This window comes from Callorhinus ursinus, unplaced genomic scaffold (assembly GCF_003265705.2).
Source record: "Callorhinus ursinus isolate GAN/ISIS: 27379988/994484 unplaced genomic scaffold, GSC_fseal_2.0 scaffold12, whole genome shotgun sequence".
Taxonomy (NCBI): domain Eukaryota; kingdom Metazoa; phylum Chordata; class Mammalia; order Carnivora; family Otariidae; genus Callorhinus; species Callorhinus ursinus.
In genome coordinates this window covers 51,293,455-51,307,984 of record NW_027397074.1, presented here as the reverse complement: position 1 = coordinate 51,307,984, position 14,530 = coordinate 51,293,455, and the positions used below count along the sequence as shown (strand labels likewise).

Sequence of the window (14,530 nt, the reverse complement as noted above, 5' to 3'; positions counted from 1 at the left end):
GAACCTCAAGCACACTCCTCGCTGAGTAAGGAGCCCAACATAGGGCTCAATCTCATGACCCTGAGATCCCTATCACCTGAGTTGAAATCAAGAGTCAAATGCCTAGCCGACTGAGCCACCCAGGCACCATGGGGCTTCCTTTTAAAATGATGGAAAATGTTCTAAAATTGACTGTGATAATGTTTGCACAACTCTGTGATTATACTAAAAACCACTGAATTGCGTACTTCAAATGGGTGAATCATATGGTATGTGAATTAATATTTCAATAAAACTGTTGTAAAAGAAGAAAAAGGAATAAAGAAGCCTTCACCATGATCTTGGACTCTGTTAGAAACCCAAACTTTTTGTCAAGTGAATCTCTATCAGGGCACCTGGGTGGCTCAGTTGTTAAGCGTCTGCCTTTGGCTCAGGTCATGATCCCAGGGTCCTGGGATGGAGCCCTAAGTCAGGCTCCCTGCTCAGTGAGAAGCCTGCTTCTCCCTCCCCCACTCCCCCTGTTTGTGTTCGCTCTCTCGCTGTCTCTCTCTGTCAAATAAATAAATAACATCTTTAAAAAAAAAAGTGAATCTCTATCAATGAAATTACCAACAAATTGAATGATATGAACAACATGAAAAGAAAATGATCAAATGAAACCTATGTCAACCTCTAATGCATTCTCAAGCCTTATGTACCATGATGTGCCTTTTTAATGATGGGGTCTAACATAAGTGAGATTTTTTCCCCCTCAAGTAGAACTTTGATCCCTCATACCTTTGCCTTGAAAATTGGAAGGCTCAGAGCAAAGTTGATGTCAAATGGCAGACTATAAGGTAGCATTTGTCACAGTGTTCAATCTCCGGAGCTTAAGCTTGATAGTGTTTTTCTTTTCTACATGAAGCCAAGAACAGATGGAATAATCTTCAAGAATTTGATTAGGAAATCAGTGGATCTTGAGAATGAGATGAAAGTATTAACTTTGGTATCAGGTGTAGTAAGGGCAAAAATTAAATACACTTCAACCTGTTCACAGTGTTTAGATAATCAGCCCAGAATTGATCTCTAGGCCTGTGTTTTCAAATTCTGCTCCATAGAGGTCGAGGAGGGTATGTTCCAGGTTCTCCAGAGAAGCTCCACTTTTACCTGTTCTAAATATGGAGTTTCTGCTTAAGGAAGAGATCCTACGACTAAACAAACAAGTGTTGAAACATTCCGTTTTAATTCACAGAAGCATCCTGAGCTTTCCCAGCCTCACAAGGTTTTTGGCAAAACATGAATCAGGTTAAGGTTCCAACTTGACTCACAGAGGAAATCCCACCAGTTCACAGAAGCCCTGCTTCATATAAAAGACCTCCCAGCCCAAATATTTTTCAGAGTCTCCTGGAGGCATTTTGCACACGCTCAAGAACAAGTCACCATGTATTCATTCAACAAGCATCAGTTCTGTGCCTGGAACAAAGCAGGTATCTGCCAGGTATCAGGTGAGGACTTCCTGCCCTTCCCTCACCCTTGACCTTTGTTCTTTTGGTCAGGCAAGACTACTACTTTCAATGAAGAGGGAGAGAGCATCTTTCTAGTCATTTTTGACCAGCTACTAATGAAGAAATGCCATAACACCTGGAGGAAACACGATCCTCCTTAATTCTTTCAACACAAACACATAACAACAAGATGTTCTGGCTGTTTAAAGAAAAATCTAAGGGGCACCTGGCTGATGCAGGGGACGAACACATGACTCTTGCTCTAGGGATTATGAGTTCGAGCCCCATGTTGGGTATAGGGATTACTAAAAATAAATAATAAATAAACTCTAAAAAATAAAGTATACAATTTAATGGGTTTTTTTTTAAATCTATACTGCCTTAGGTCAGTGATAAAGCTAGATTTTTCATCATTTAGCTTTAGACTATGGAATTTCAAAGATTAATGGAATTTCATTGTTCATAGAATAAAAGGGCTTTTGAAAATCTAACTTAAAATGAGCCATTGCTGCTTTCATGTGGCATCTAACTAGCAGTTTCTGACTTGGCCTCATCTAGTTTCCCACTGAAACATGCATAGAAACTGAGAACAATGAACCCTCAGATAGACATTTCACCTATTACTAGAACACATGTGGCACCTGCACTAACTCATTAGTGGAGTTAATATTTGAAGAGCTGAAGCTGCATTTGGTGGAACCAACAAAATATTTTGTGATTGAAAAAGCCTTATCCCTCCCTGGCTCAGGGACCTGAGTCTCTCCCAGTCATAACTTGCATAAGTGTTCTGCCTTCCCCCCATCGGGAGGCCCAGACCACCCTTTTCAGATCAAACTAGTTAGAAAAGATTGGGTATTTTGATTTTTGTCTCTATATTTATATTTTTGGCAATATTGCTTCTATATGCGTTTGGCCAATACTATGGTGAAATTATCTTAAATTTAAATTATGATACAAGGAATTCAGTTTTGTTCACTGATGCACATCTAGTACCTAGAACAGTGCCCTACAAAGAGTAGACACTCAATTAATATTCATTGTTTGAATGTGTGTATATAATTAGTTTTAAAAAGTCAATAGGACCACAATTAACTTCTAATCACACTTGTACTTTATTTTTTAAAGATAATTTAGGTACAAAATTCTTTAATAATGGTTTAAAAATTTTATAAAGAATTTTATCATGAAATTCACCAAGAGCTCAGAGAAATACAGGAGTTGGTTGAAAGAAAGAATAAACATTTAACAGCAAGGGAACTAAAATAGCCTTTGTTTATTAGTGACCTTCAAGGAATCAGCCCTGTGTCCTCTCTCTGCCTAACCAAAGTGTTAACAAGCCTCGTCATTTGCTGGAGCAGAGCTAGGTTCCCTGTCAATGCCACTGACACTGGAAGGAAAAAGAAATAATTACTTCTTAAAGCCACACATTAATTTAAGCACTTGGGAAAATTCAATTTGTGAAAAATAAAGAATTAAATGGGAACAAAAGAAATACTGTGTTTCATGTCAGACTAGAAAGGTTAGAGACGGAAACTCAGTGAACAGAATGAAGTATGTGGAAAAACAGCGAGTTGAAACCCATGGGGAGACCAACCCCGTACAGCAGTGTGGTTGGCATGCACCTCTCCACCAGTGAATGGGGACGGTACCTTCTGCACACTACTACCACTGGTTTCCCGCTGTTTAGATAAGGTGCAGAATGCTCACTAACCTCCTGGCAACCTACTTGCTTTAGGAAGGACATTCATATCATGAGCACATGAGCATGATTGGAAGTTTAAGTGTCCATGAAGTGAAAGGTAGCTCTGAGGCCTTCTTTATCCTTCTCTTTCCAACCCTGCACCAGACTTCTGTGATTTCCCTATCAAATTACTTTCTTCCTCTACCTCCTCAACTTTGACAGATAAACATGAAATACTAGATTAAAATGATTTTAATTCTGCCATTTAAAAGTGCTGTAAAATATAGGTTTTATTATTATTATTTAAGTATGGTAAGGCCACCAGATCAGAAGACAACTGCTCCTGAAAAGATCGTTTGTTATAACTTTAGATCCCAAGAGGAGGATCATGCCACGCCATGCCACGGAGGGCTACATGGGGAAGTGCCAGGGTCAGTCAGGAGGCAGAGGGAGAGGGGAAAACGGTGAGCCAGAGCCTTTATTGTGATTTCCGTAGGAAGGCATGGGCCTGGCATGTTGAGAAGGTTTAGGATTGGCTAGTTTGGATAAGTTTAGTGGGTTCCGGGGCATAGGGTCTGTCCCTATTTGTCTAGTACCTAGTCCTGGGGTGATTAGGGCAAGTGGATAGTGGCCCGAAGTGTGAAAGCCAGAGGAAGGAGGTGGGGGTGGGGATAAGGGCCCTGGATTGGTTGGTTTGCATTTGAAAGGCATGCTCAGGGGCCAGTTGCTTACTCTCTCTAGGCATTGGCTAACCCTGGGAATGATAGTCCCTCCAGGGTCAGCCAGGCCCCGGATGTCAAAGCATCAGAATACTGAAAATAGAAGACACAGTTAATACAAATGGCCCTTGCATAGATTCAGTTTACCCAAGTAGTAAACCAAGCATTTCTCACTTGGTGACTTCCATTCCAATGTGGAACTCCAGTACTGAAAGGTAGGGCTACCTATAAATTCAAACCCATAAAGAAGGGTTTCACACTGGATATGAATAAACTGCTTCTATTCCCAGGGAACCATCATCATCCTTGCCCTGGTGATTTGCCCTATCTGAGTACTAAGAAAAATACTGCAGGAGGACGCTCTATGCTTTATTATTGACCATTAACTTGTCACACTATGAAGGAAAAGGGTGGTTTAGGACTGCTGATGAGAGCGAGAAGATTTTCTCTCTATCACGAGGTGGAAATCCAACCTAGTACATCAATAGCAGAAGCTCTTATCACTCAATAGAAGTTCAGAGCCTTGGAGAAATGGACCTGCAGGAAATTACTTTCACGGAGGAGAAAAAAAAATGACATCGGGTTATTGGTCCCAAATGGCTCATCCTAACTTCCAAAAATAAAATACAGATTAAGATGTCAGGAGAAGGGAGACATTCAACCACATTTAAAACCAAGACTTTCTACCAGCCTATTACTGGAATTTGGAAAGAATGCTCTCTAGCACTAAAGCTGATGGAATTGGAGAGAAAAATACAATCAGTGGCTCATTAACTGAATGCCAATTTGCCTAAGGTGGGAAGTGCTTGCCTTCGTCTCGCACAGTTTATGCCCTGGCTATTAAAATCCAAAGGAGGGCTATATGGATTTTTCTTCCTCTGAGATGAATAGGCAAGCAAAACAAAAACAGAAACAAAATAAGCCTGTGGGGGGGAAAAAGGGTATTACCAAGGGATAAAGAATGCCAAAACAAGATGTTGAGAACTCCAGAGGAAAAATAAACCTCTGAAATTACTTTATTTCAGAAACTGAAGGAAATTGTTAAAAACTGTCAACCTCAGCAGGATTAAAGAAGACATATCTATCCTTCATGAAAAAGAAGCAGGAAAAAAAAAAAAACAAATAGAAGAGCCTGAGATGCAAAGGGAACTGTATAAGATAAGGAAGGTATTCAAGAAAACTAAAAATGTAGTAACAGCAGAACCCAGAACCACAACAATTACTGGGAAAAAACAAGACTGCTAATTCAGAAAATCAAATCAGTGATAGAGACAGCAAGATTAAGAAACTCTTCAGGAGAACAGAGAAAGAGAATTAAGAAATTAAAAGAAAAAATGACAAGAAAGGAGATAAGTGTCTAGGACAGAAAATAGAGTCAACAGAATAATTATTTGGTGTACCTGAAGAAAAATTGAAGGACAAAACAAGAGCAAGAATCAGACATAAATGTTGAATACTTTCAAAGACCAGAAAATACTGGGGAATTCAACTCAATTGGGTTTACCACATTTCTAGAAACTTAGATACATACTGACAAAATACTTGCTTTACAAGAACTACAAGAAAATAAAAAAATAAGTCTATAAATTGGAAAGTGAGTTATGTGCAAAAGATAAAAATCAGGTTGTCCTTAGCCTTTTCTTCTAAAGACTATGCTAAAATGCTAAAGACAAAATATTGGCAGAGTTTTGAGGCAGAAAATTGAAATGTAAGAATTTTATCATATGCAAGGTTGTTTTCTCGCAGTGTGAGGTCAACATAAAAACATTTCCAGAGTGAAATGTTTATATGAAAATATGTTATTAGCTCTTTACCTTTTTTTAAAAGAGAAACTGAAATAAAGAACTCAAGATTGTAGATTTAAAGTCGGCCAATAATGACAGGCACCACTTAGTTCAAATAACTGTTGAAAATTTAGTTACAGTACCAAATGCAATTCTAAAATAATTTTTGAAAAAGAAGATTTCTACGACAAAAGAATAATTTAATTCTCAAAATCTTAATCGAAAACTTCAAATTGTTACACAATCTAGGAATTAGGGTGATTATGGTAGAAAAAAAGGTTCTTAAATTCCACATTTCATATAAGGAAGACTCAGAGGATTGTTTTTCATTCTTGATTTTGATGTAAGAAGATTACAGTTTTTTCATGTTTATTTTAAAAAAAACCTTAAAGATAGCCAACAGCAACACAAAACACACAATATGTAACCTTCAAATCAATGAAGATAAGTGCAGACATATTATGATGTGATCCTAGTTTTAGTTTTAAAAAATGTCTATGAAAATCTATATGTAACATGGTAGGATAATTTTTTCAATTTTCACAGTTTTCTAAAATAAACATATTAATTTTAAACATCAAAATTGTTTTTTTACAAGAGATGTCTCACATATATAAATGAAAAGAAATTCATTGGCATTTTCCAACCAGTTTCCATGAGCCACGTTTGTTTGCTCTGTGCAATTCACCATCAAAGCTGTCCTTATGTGCAGAATCAATTAAACATCCCCTGAGAAAATGGGCTTAGTGCAAACTTCCAGTTGTATTTTTGGAAAAAAATGACCTGAATCCCTTTAAACAATGATTTGCACATCAAACATCATTTGCACAACATTTGCACTGAGGTTGCAGAGAGGGTTCTTCTTTTCTTTAAATCCTAGAATGGCAACTACTCATGTACTTTCATTAGATAGTGATCTCTTTCAAGCCCAAGATTATTTCTTTTTTCATTCCCACTACCCCCAACCAGGGCCTGGTTATATGTTTGTCACATTCAGGTGAAATGCAATGATGTAAGTTAGATTGTTCTGCCGGATGATTGTTGCCATCACCATGTTCATTCTCCTTATGGATCAAAAGGCAAGAAATGCACAGCCTCAGATTTCTTTAGTTGCATCTTGAGCCATTCCAAATGATTCCTTCCTCCGTATTTTTTTTTAAAAGTTTACTCACACCTGCAAAACCCAGGTGGTGTTTGTTACTATATATGCTTTTAATTACCAGTAGCTTAAACGAGCCATAGTTGTGAAATTGCATTTTCTCCTTAAATTTAAAACTCTTTTTCCATCATCTGATATTATTTAGGTCCTGACTTTTCTTCCCCCAAGTTCTGTGGATCTGCATTAATTTTATTTTCTTCAGAAAACCTGTTTGAGCTAACAATGTAAACGTGGCACACTTTTTCATACCCCCAGGCCTTTGCTCATACTGTTTACTTGGCCCAAGTATCCTTCCCCCAGCATATTTATACTCATCTGAATTCAGATATCACCTCCTTGATGAAGCTTCTCCTCCAGCTATGGGTTTCCATTTCCCATTGTACAGTCATTAGAATGTTTATCAAGTAGCGCAGGACCTGTATCTCCTTCATAAACCCAATTTATGGAGAGTTGTGTGTGAGGCCCTCTCCCAAACTCCCAGGATATAACATTGAACAGGTAATGAACTATGACATGGTACTGTCTTCATGGAGCTCCAGAGCTTATCTAATAAGATAACGATTAGTTTTGACAGAGCCATGATCAAAATAGATGGAATGATATTCATGAAGTGTGTGTGGGGGGGGGGGTCTACTTTACATAGGTAGTCAAGGCAGACCTATTGGAGGGCAAACTAAGGCCACGGTCCAAAGTACAAGAAGGAGCTAGACATGTAGAAACTGGGCAACTGCCTTCCAGGCAGAGAAGAGAGCAGATGCAAAGGTCCTGAGGAAGACACAATCTCTCTCTGTTCAAGGAAAAGAAAAAGTTTAGCATGTCTCAAGCAGAGGGTGAGAATCCCCCACAAGGGAGAAGGGTGGCATGAGCTGTCACTTAGGCAGAGGGACCCAGGTCGTGATGGCCCAGCAGTCAGTGGGAAATTTTGATTAAATCCATTAGTCATGAGTTACCATTCAAGAGTTTTAAATAGGGAAGTGACATTACCTCATTTTTATTTTTAAAAGAAATGAAAATTCTTCACTGGGGAAGTAAATTGGCATGAGACATGTTTTGGGTGGATAGGAGTGCCATTTTACTGAAGTTGGGAAGAAGGTGGGGCGAGGGGTGTTGGAACAATTGGGTTTTAGACACAGTATGTTTGAAGTGAAAGAATCAAATAGGCAGGTGGATTTATGAGCTTGCGGTTCATGAGAAATGTCTGGCTCAGAGATTTAGTTTGAAAGATATTCTCATATTCATAGTATTTAAGGCTATGGGCTAGGAATGGATTACTTTGGAAGGACCTGGAATAGGACTCAGGCCAAGTCCTGAGGCAACCAAATGTTTGGAGGTCAGATGGAAGAGGGAAAGCTAACAAAGGAGCTTGAGAAGAAGGGGCCAGTAATGTGGGGAGTGTGATTTGAAGGAAAACGAAAGGAAAGTACTTGAGAAGGAGCGAACAGCCCAGTGTGTGGAATGCTGCTGGGAGTGGAATAAATGAGGACAGGTTTCCTTCCGAGCTGATCCACCCCAGCTGGTTGGTGGCCTTGTCCAAAGCATTTTCGATGGGGTGTCAGGAACAGAAGTTAGATTGGAATGGATTGTAGAGGGGGTCTAAGTGAGGAAGGAGAGATGATGCGGGGAGTAGCTTTGAGAAGTTTTGCTGTGAAGGAGAGCAGAGAAATTACTTTCTGCCTATCTCCACAACATATACAAGACATAGGTTTTTGAACACATTACAATACTTCTTTCCAAGACTACTCAAAATATAAGAAGAATCAAATAGTAATATTTATCATAAATGGTGTGAATAGAGAGAAGTCTCTGTTAATCATAGTACTTGTTTTGTTAGTTTCTGTTCTATCCTGCACAGCTAAATAAATAATAGCTGACATCTTAGGAACAATTGAAACTTGCCCAAATAAAATATATGATTTTATTCAGCACTCATAACAGCCCTATGAAGCAGGGGCTCTGATTATCCCATCTTATAGATGAGGAGTCCAAGTCTTAGAGACTTAAGAGATTACATCAGACCAGAGACTTAGAAAGTGGTACAGGCTGGATTGGAACCCAAGTTTGGACTTCAGAGTATGCATTCCTAAACTTTGCAAAACAAGAGTTGGAGATAAAAGAGAAGGTATTAATGACATAGGATAAAAACTAGAATCTAAGTCATCCTCATTTACAGAAAAATGGTCTTTCTCAGTTCACTCATAATTTTGGTAACAAGATGAAGGCTTTTGTTAAATAATCCTCAGCAGTAATTTAGAGAATTCTACTGGTGAGAAAAAATGATGGAGGCTTTTGATGTGATCCCTCTACCCCCCCCCACACACACCTTTTTAATGCAAGCAGGAAAGAGATTTAGGAAATGCCATCAATGTCCCACTAAATCTGGAATATTTAAGATTTAATATTCTAAAGGTCTCTAACAATATGCCCCAAACATTCATAAAGGAAGTGTCTGAGTAGAAGTAGTATGTCCTTTATTTATGGGATTTATGAAAATGTGCTTATAGCAATAATTTCTAGGTAGGTTTTAAAAAAAAGTAGGTTCTCCAAACATTTGACTAACCAGAACCCATATCCCATCAGTGGTTAAGGCAACATCCAGGTAGAAATGTTGAGTCTCACACATTGTCTAAAGAGATCCCCAAATGTGTACATGTAAAGAAAAGACAGATGGAGAGTGAGCCTGCACAGGATGAATGCCCCCTTAAAACAGAACCCACTTGGCTCTCCAAACCAATAGCTGCTGTACTCATTCAGAGAGCAAAGAGACACAACTCAACTCTAAGAAATGTTTAAGGCACACAGTCATGCAGTCATCCATGCATTTAGTCATCTCACAAATGGTTTTGAGTTTTTCAAAGCACATAGCATTGCAAAAGAGGCAGTTCAAGCTTCTGAGGAATTTTTGATCATCAGGAGGAAAATGAGTTCCTTGGCTTACTTGCGAAGTGCCACAGGAGTGATAGATGCCAAAGCAAGGTGGTTGTGAGAACAGAAAAAAAGAGTAGTGAATAGTGTGAAAGACTGCATTGCAAAGGTGTAATATAGGTGGTTTTTGTTTAATTTTTGCAAATTTTAAAGGAAATATGTTGCCCACTGTTTAAATTGCAAAGAAAAGAAGTACAACAAACACATAATTCATTCTCAGGGAGCACTGATATTTCTGGGTATGCATTTATACAATTGATACTGTACATAGATACAAATATAATGTACATATAAAAGTCTGTCTCTTTTTTCATTCAGTGATATGTCATGTTTCCTGCCACATTATTTAATTTTCAACATCATTAAAAATTCTTCATATATACAGGTCATTTTGACGAGTGTTTAATATTCCAGTATATGGATAAACAGCAACCTATTTAAGCATTACCCTTTTTGACCATTTGAGTTCAGGGCAATTTTTGATTGTTGTAGCTTATAAGATGACTTGGGATAAACACTTTAGTGCCAACCATGTTTGTCTTTTTCTCTAATTATTTTAAGTATACAATACCAGAGTGAGTGGGAGTGCCTGAGTGGCTCAGTCGGTGAAGCATCTCACTCTAGATCTTAGCTCAGGTCTTGATCTGAGTGTTGTGAGCTTAAGCCCTGCTTTGGACTTCACGCTGGGCTTGGAGCCTACTTCAAAATAAAAAAATTAAAAACATCGCCAGAGTGAGTGATGCTTCTGGATCAAAAGACAGGGACATATTTAGGGCTCTTTTTAAATGATTTTCCAGAAAGACTGCAGCAATTTCTACTTCTTCAAGGAACATATAGGTGTGTCTGTCTCACTAAACTCTAGACTACCATAGTCATTTTTAAAAAATATATATATATATTTATTAGTTCGATGAATAAAACAGTTACTCATAGTTTTTGAATTCTTTGAGTTCTTTACTTAAATTCCATTAGTATTCCATTGCCACCTGCATTTTCCCTTTTGTGAATAATCTTTTAATATCCCTTGTTCATTTGCTTTTTGGCACGCTAGCATTTTAATGATGTGTTTGAGTTCATTGTATATCAAGAATCATAACCCATTATCATATTTGTAACAAATATTTCCAAATATTTTCCTCACTAATGGTTTGCTTTTCAATTGTCTTTGTTTTCTGTCATCAGGATGGACAAAAGCAGAGGCAGAGATGCATTAAAGCATTTGATGCCTTTGGAAACAGGAGGGTTCAGGTGGGTGTGGAGTTTCTGGACACATGTGTGCCTCTGTCCCGCAGGTGAATCTGAAAAGTGGCTATTAAGAGCTGTGTATGGTTCATAGTTGGATTATTGTTAGTATACAGTGACAAACTATTGGAGGCTTAAAAGAAAAAGAAAAAAAAAAGGTAGTGATATAATTAGACCCATCTCATAGAAATGGAGATCTAGCAGTAGGGAAAAGGATGAGTGTGAGGGGAAAGGGACCTTCTCAGTCTGTTCCTGGACTATTGACAGAGCCTCCTCAGTGATCTCCTAGGGTTAACTTACATGACTTTTTCTTTATGCTTAAATTTGAATATTTACATTTAAGTTAAAATAAGGAATGGAGTATGGGATGAAAATTTCTTCCTCAGAGAAAGAAAATAGGTAAAGATAAGTGAAGATATCAATAAATTAGAAAGGTTTGTGAGGCTGACATTAAAGGAATACAGGACTTTCTTTTCCAAAATGGGCTTGTCTGGTGGACATATTTGACTAAATCCTAGAAATTATGTAGAAAAGGAAGAGAGATAAAATCGTAAGAGATAGGCAAGCTTGAGAGCAGAAAGCATTGAGTGTTAGAGTTTAGAATTATTTGTAGGGATAGGTAACCTTTATGTTTTTAGACACAAATAAAGTAGTTCATTGGGGACATTAACCTGGGAATGTGTAGTATGGGTTGAAAAGAGAGGGAATAGAAGCAGGAAGATCAGTTATAAGTTTATTGCTTTGATACAGTATTTCTGGAAGGCAATTTGGTGATATGTAGCAACAAATAAAATACATCCATCTTTTGACCCAACAATTTCACTCCTGGGAATTTATTAAAGAAATAATAGAAAAAGTGTTTAAAATTGTATGTGCAAAGATGCTAACTGAACTGTTCTTTATAATAGAGAAAAAATTGTAAAACTAAATATCCAACAATAATCCATAAGATGAAATACTATGAAGTGATTGTCATGACACAAATCTGTATTTATTAACCTTGAAATGGTTTCAAAATATATTTAAATGAAAGCAGAGGGATGAAAAACAGTATGTTTAGAATGCCTCCACCTTTACTTTAATTATATATATCCTCTCATCCTGCTAATGCTTGTTGAATTGTCATCTCCGTGATGGTTTCTAAAGCAAACCTTATTTAGAGTAAATTTCACCAGATAAAATAGTCAAATTCCTCTCTTTCCTTCTTGTAAGGAATGAAGTAAAACAGAATATGGGCTAGGGCTTATTTATATATAGTCCCTGATCCAAAATGGCACCCAATATGACTGTGCCTAATGTTAAAGCAAGTTCCATGTTCTGTAGGTTTGTAATATACAGTAATATACCAGTTCTGTTTCATTTCAATAATTGCAGAGGTACTTTTCCCCAAACACAATTTATCATCTGATAGCCTTCAAATCCAAGTCTTCAGCAGTCACCGTAAGTCAGCTGTAGAAGTGTGGTATGGATGATCATGGTTCTGGATTGAAAAATCTGCTTTCAATCATCATCTGCCACTTTATATGAATTTGGCAGGTCACTTAACCTCTTTGAGTCTGTGTTTCATCCTTAAAATGAGGATATTTTAAAATATATTTCCTTTAGTTGTTGTGAATTGAACACAAATAAAAGCCCTTCCTTGACTTAGTTCTTGTCTCTCTAGATTAGGAATTTCAGACTAGATTGTTTTACTTTTTATCTTAATTAAATTAAAAGTAACCCGGGGTGCCTGGGTTCCTCAGTCAGTTGAGCATCCTACTCTTGGTGTTGGCTCGGGTCATGATGTTGGGGTTGTGGGATGGAGCCCCGTGTTGGACTCCATGGTCAGTACAGAGTCTGCTTGGGGTTCTCTCCCTTTCCCACTGCCCCTCCCCATGCTCAAGCTCTCTCTCTCTCTCTCAGATGAATAAATAAATAAAATCTTAAAAAAAGTAACATACCCCTAACCCACTGTCTAAAATGCTGAAATATGTTTCCTTTATAATTAGTCTTTTTGGAATAAACCACAGATTATTTTCCTCAAATATCATAAAACTTTCCTATTTTCATAAGTGTACATGCAAACTAAAGAGGATCTCAACTTAATTATGAGTATTTAAGATATATAATTATGTTATTCATGTAACTACCTCAGATTTATAATCAAATTCATAGTCTATTTTCCAGAAAAGTAGGCCTACCTTCTTTAGGTTCATCTAAAACATTTTGCTCATGGAAACAAAATGCTATTTAAGATTTTTGCCATCGGGCAAAAATATAGGGAATCCTACTTGCCTTTTACTTTCCCCACTCATGCCCCCAATACTAGACTCATTAGGGGAACAAATCCACATACTTGGAAGTGAGTAATTACTGTTCTTGGTCATAAATGCTATTGTATTAATATGAGATCTAATATTGTACTGCCTCCATATTTCATCTGAATATTTAGCAAAACTTTTTTTTATGTAAGTCTTAAGAACCATATCAAGTTCAAAGCCTTAAAATTGGCAATTAATAGTAAAATTACTCCTCTGTTTTTAATGATCTTTTCACATTTAATCCCTCCACCCCTTTTTTCCTTTGAAATGAAAGAAGAAGAAGAAAAAAGAAGAGATAAGGTCATATTTGGGGGCAAACAATATAGAGTGTTGACAAAGAACTGCAAAAATTGGGACATTGTCTTGAAATAAAATTGATGGCATGGTGGATCTTGGAGAGTTGAAAGTAAACTTCAATCAATCTGGGTCCTAAATCCAAAAAAATCAATGTATATAAAACTACAGATGAGCCAAATATCTCTAGGTATATATGTCTTTGGAGAGACCACGCTGGTAGGTGAGCTGAGGTGTGCTAACCCCCTGAATTGTACACGGTGACCCAGGAGGGGAAGTTGGAAGATGGCATTATGATTTTTGGAGATGATGTAAGGAAAAAGGTGGAAGAAAAAAATGGCTCAGTGTGTCTATAATTAGTGTGTCATATGCCTGGACAAAGAGGGAACAGTGTTTCAGGAGAATTCTGAGTAGTCTCTGGAGGGTACTACTGGGTGTTCTATAGACCAAAAGAAGAGCTTTTTAAAAATCCATTTTAATGAGGCATAATTTATATACAATAAAATTCACCTTTTTTTCTTTCAATTTTTTATTGTTATGTTAATCACCATGCATTACATCATTAGTTTTTGATGTAGTGTTCCATGATTCATTGTTTGTGCATAACACCCAGTGCTCCAGGCAGAACGTGGAGCACTCTTTAATACCCATCAACAGGCTAACCCATCCCCCACCCCCCTCCCCTCTAGAACCCTCAGTTTGTTTTTCAGAGTCCATCATCTCTCATGGTTCGTCTTCCCCTCCGACTTACTCCCCTTCATTCTTCCCCTCCTGCTATCTTCTTTTTTTTTTAATTCACGTTTTTTAAAAATTAAAGATTTTTATTTTGAGATAGTTGTACATTCACACATAGTTGTAAGAAGCAATACAGAAATATTCCTTGAACCATTTATCCAAGTTCCTCCAATGGTGAAACTATAGTAAAATATCGCAATATTGTACTATTGTGCAACTGTTCTTGACTAT

The 14,530-nt window shown here is 37.4% G+C and overlaps 1 pseudogene; it reads left to right on the top strand.

The window, feature by feature from the left end:
- LOC112825076 (large ribosomal subunit protein uL30 pseudogene) overlaps positions 1 to 11,339 on the top strand; it is a 29,567-nt pseudogene extending 18,228 nt beyond the window's left edge.
- The last annotated feature ends 3,191 nt before the right edge of the window (positions 11,340 to 14,530 follow it).